Genomic DNA, 5488 nt, shown 5'->3' on the forward strand with positions numbered 1-5488 from the left:
AATAGAAGCAGCAATAATTTGTAAACGTTGAATATACTTTAAAAGAAGCCTTGACAAGATTTACTGACACTTTGATTTCATGTATGAAGAAACAGCAGCAATAAAAAAACAGCAATGACTGTGGTTCCTGAACTATGCAGTGAGACATTTGACACTGCTATGTACAAAAGATACACCCGTACAATTGGCTCATAGGGACTCAATAGGACATGGTAGACCTGCTCCCATGGGTTTCTGAGACTGAAAAGCCTCATTTTCCTCCCACTGAATGGCTAGTTGTTTCCAACAGCTGATCTTGTGGTTAGAAGCCCAACATGTAGCCACTACACTACCAGGGAGCTACGAGAAACTCGGAAGAAAAAAGTGGAATGAAGGATATCTTTGCTGAGATCAGAGGGATCTAGACTGAAGCTGAGAAAATGATTTACTTGTGTTTTGTTTACTATGTAAAGGCCTTCAACAGTGTGGATGATAACAGACTATTGATACCCTTGAAAAGAATGGGAAATCAGGACACCTAATTGTGCTCATACTGAAATTGTGCATTGATCAAGAGGTAGTTCTATAAATATAACTCATACAGTACCCCCCATGTCCTGTTTAAATAACAAATAATTTTGTTTATGTACAGGTTCCAAATAAGCACAATAAAGTGTTCTGTATTTTCCATTCTCTTTGTTATACACAATTTGCTGTTATCCTGCATAAACTGTTCAGAGACCACATCTGAACTCTGGCTGCAGTAGGGAGAAAGTGAATGCATCTACTTACTCCCCCAAGGCTAATTGCTAATCGCCAGAGGTCAGACAAGTCTTTACACTCCATGACTGTTCATTCTGACACCAATCATTCCTCAAATCGCTTTCTAATTTTCTGATGTGTTCAATAATTTATTGAAATGTGAATGCATAACTTACAGACAAAACTCATAATTGCAAGGGATATTAGAGACGTTCACAGGTTATTTCAAGTCAGGATCAGTAAACAATAAGGATACAGTTATTGATCCACTGTAGCACAAGCACGTTTCCTCAGCCAACAGCCAAGACCCTCTCTAACCCTTAGCATTCCAGCCACGGGATCCCTTGCCTTCTGCTTCCGTGGGTTAAAAAGCTCACTTGCAGCTCCTGTACTGCACGACAGTGCAGAGGGTCACAGACTCAGTTCTCAGGATCACCACCCTCCGCGCTGTCTCAGCATGGCTTCTGGGCTTTGTCACCTGGTCTCTGGGCCACAGTTTTGTTCTTCTAGTCTCAGTGTCAGCCACTTAGGCAGGGATCTCAAACATACGCACTGGTGGTTCTTATTTGATGGTCGGTGAATTCTTTCTGTTCACGGTTCTAAAGTCCAGTTTTATACAGAAGGGAGTGACAACCAAAACGGACCAAGCACTTCTATTACTGTTTCATACATCTTATTTGCATAGACCCACCCAATCATTTGCTAGGAGTTACAGGGATGTGGATAGAAGAAATTTCACTTCGCAGATCTTCAGAGTTGAGTGTTGTTGCATAATTAAAACAAACAAAAACACACTGTAAACATCTGTCTGATTTCAGGCAAGATCCATCTGAAGTCAACAGTCATCAATGAGATCTCTCATCCCACTAATATGGTTTGCATTTCTGGCAGGCCCCTGTTGATGTACGGTTACAACCATTTTTGAATTATTTTTACCAAATTTTTTCTTGCACTTACTATCAATGATGTTGTTCAATAACTTCCGCATTCTGTTGGATCCTTTTTGTTAGGGCTGAGCACAAATATCAATCTTTTCCAGTCAGGTTGACAGGTAGCTGTCTCCCAAATTTCTTGATCTAAACAAGTAAGCACCACTTGCACTGCATCTACTTATTGGAGACTTTCATTAGTATTCTGTGACTTCCTGAGCCCTTAGTTTTCTTTTTTTTAAATACCTTTATTGGGGGCTCTTACATCTCTTATCACAATCCATTTATTCACCCAGTATGTCAAGCACATTTGCACATGTTCTTCCATGAGCCCTTAATTTTCAAGAATGCCTTCTGTACATTGCAGATTTCTTCCTTTGATGCCATTGACTATTTCCTGAAATGACTGAACACTGTGCTTGGTGCTGAGACTCTGTGTATTTCTACCATCTCTTTTGATGCTTTCTGCATCATTCCATCCAGTATTTTGCCTATCTACATCTTCAATATTTCCCCTCCAGGCTTGAGTTATTCTTCTAACTCCTTTTTCTTGAAAACTGCAAAGTGTATTATTTCTTTTCAGTTTAGATAAACCCAGGTCTTTCCACATTTCACTAAAATGCTCTATTTTGTACTACTCCGCTACCCTTTAAAATCTTCTGTTCAGCTCTTTTCTTTCATCATTCCTTCCATTAGCTTTAGCTTCTTTCCACGCTAAAACAACCTTCAAAGTCTCTTCCGTCATAAATCGTAATCCTTACTTTCTTTCCTCTATAATCACCTTTTGATTTTTTCATGTATGTGCTACTTAATACATATCATAACTCAATTAGTCTTTGGTCATTAATGTTCAGTGTATCAAATTTATTCTCAAGATGATCGCTAAATCAAGTTGGACAAACACAATGTTGTCGTCACGCTATATGGATTTGTTTTTATTTTTTGGAGCTTCAACTTGAACTTGCATCTGAACAATTGATGGGCTCTTCCACGGTTCGCCCTAAACTTCATTCTAATTGAGGATCTTTAGCTTCTTCATCGTCTTTTCCCACCAATGTAATCGAATGAGTAAATCTGAATAATAGACATGTTACCTAGTCTTCCTTAGACTATCATTGACTACATTTTACTTCAGATTAGATCTTGAAAATTTTTTTCATGAGTAAGTCATTTCCAGCACAATACCTTACTATCTATTTTTTTATTCTAAATGGATAATACCAGTCCACTTAAACTCACAGTTTTCTACAATATCAATTCTTACATGCTTGATTTCACTTTGTACAACATTTAATTTTCCTTGTTTTATTGTGTGTACATCCCACAGTCTAGTGATTAGTGGATGTTGGCAGCGGTTTCTTCTAATTTTGAGTAATGCTACCTCAGCAAATGAGGATGCCGAAAGCTTTACTCCACCAATAACCTTAAAGAAAACTCCATTTTTGAGGAGACAACTCTTCTCCAGTTGTACTATGAGCCTCTTCCAATTTTAGAGGCTTAACTTTTGGCACCATATCAGACAAAACCCTCTTTCTAGTTATACTGTTTCATTGGCTATTTTTTCCCCTAAGTGGACCACAACATCCTTCTTTTAGTTTGTTATCATGGATGTTCCAGTTGATAGTTGAAATACTAATTACATAGCTTTCAGCAGCACAGCAATATGCAAGCCAAAATGACAAACTGACAGATGAGTGACGGTAGGTAAAATCAGTCAATCGCAAAGAACAAATATTTTATAGTACCTTTTTTATAAAGTTTTCACAGGGGAAAAAAATCTTTTTTTTATGTTTACCAAGGATGAGAGGAGAAGGGAGGATAAATCACTAGAGTCCTTAACGCGTTGTTAATGCCTGCCATCGAGCCCCTGCTGACGCATAACAAGCAGGTATGCCATGGAATGACACATTGCAAGTGTGCCATAGAATGACACATTACAGGTGTGCCATGGAATGACACAGTCTCAGTCTGGAATCACTCAGAAAGCCATTGCTGTGTTTGAGTCCACTGTGGCAGCCCCTATACCAACCAGGTTGGTTAAACTTCTTTCTCTTTTTAATCGATCCCCTATCTTACCAAGTGTGATGGATTCTCCAGAGACTGGTTCCTCCTATAAAATATCTGAAGTACATGAGATAAAGTCTTGCTGGACTCTTTTCTAAAAAATCTTCTTGCTATATTACTTCCAAGACAGATTTACTTGTTCCTTTGGAAGTTCCTGGTACATTCAGTATTCTTTGCCAACACCATGATTCATATGCATCAATTCCTCTTTCTGTCTTTCAGTCATTCTTATTGATTAGGCGCGTTCTTTCACATACTGAAAATGCATTGGTTTGGGTTAGGGGAATAGTCATCTTCAAGGTGACAGCTTTGTCAGTGGTGAGGTTCAAGTAATTTAACTCTGAACAGTCAAGTGACTTCTCTTCACAGAACATAATATGTTCGTCTTTGAAGGGTCCCTTTCTACTTCTGCTGACCTTTCGGCAATTGTTCTGACAGCATTTTTAGCTCTTTGAACGCTTTCAGGAATTGCATAATTCACTCATAATATCTTGTCTGGATTTGGGGTATAACACAAAGCTGAAAGGAATGACAGCGTGTCACCCTGTTCGACACTTTTTATGTACTGTTTGTTTACTGAAGTAACAAACAGAAGGGAATAAAAATGTACAATTTCATAAAAAGTTTAATGAGTTTTATGAAATGAATAAACATTACAAGCATAGTTCCATCTAATTTGTAATACTTATGGAAGAAATGAATATTACTATGGGCATTTAATATACACAGTTGCACAGATTAATATCTAAAAAGAGCAAGAAGTGTAAACTGTGAGTTCTACCTTTGAGAGAAAGCTGAGAACAAGTGGCACTTTAACAACCTCAAAGTCAACACACAATTAGGCAACAATTCTACCAAAATGACGTGACAGCTGAATCCCACCACTGGTCTTTGTTTTGCAACACTTTCATGAAGTCTTTTACAGCAGATTTTCCAAAAGGAATATGTTGTTAGATTTCTCAGCTTCTGCTTCCATGGTAATTGAATGTCAATCCAAGACAAATAAAATTCTTGAATTTTAATTTTTTTCTTCAGTTTTCATTATGCTTCGTGGTCCAGTGTGAAGACTGTTATTTTATTTATATTGAGTTGCCTTCCATATTGAAGGCTGTAAGATTTGTTATTCATCAATAAATACTTTGGGTTCTCTTTAATTTCAGGAAGGAATTTTGTGTCATTTGCATATCACAGTATGATAATGAACCAGCTTCCAATCTTTTTTTTTTAAATCATTTTATCAGGGACTCATACAGCTCATCACAATTCATACATACATCCATTGTGTCAAGCACGTTTGTACATTTGTTGCCATCATCATTTTCAAAACAATTCATTTCTACTTGAGCCCTTAGTATCAGCTCCTCATTCTTTCCCTTCCTCCCCACTACCTCCCACACGAGCCCCTGATAATTTATCAATTATTATTTTTTCATATCTTACACTGACCAATGTCTCCTTTCATCCATCCCTCTGAGAGGGGGTTATTTGTAGGTTATTGTGATCAGTTCCCCCTTTCTCCCTCCACCTTCCCCTTCCCTTCCTGGTATCAATACTCTCATTATTGGTCCTAAGAGGTTGATCTGTCCTGGTTTACCTGTGTTTCCAAGTCTTATCTGTATCAGTGTATATGCTCTGGTCTAGCCAGAATTGTGCCTTCTTCCAATCTTAATACTATATTCTTCATCATGTGGACCAGCTTCTCAGCATACAGGTTGAATCAGCATGATGCAATGATAATAGCCTGACTTTCACTT

Source organism: Tenrec ecaudatus, chromosome 1 (genome assembly GCF_050624435.1).
Source record: "Tenrec ecaudatus isolate mTenEca1 chromosome 1, mTenEca1.hap1, whole genome shotgun sequence".
Classification (NCBI taxonomy): Eukaryota; Metazoa; Chordata; class Mammalia; order Afrosoricida; family Tenrecidae; genus Tenrec; species Tenrec ecaudatus.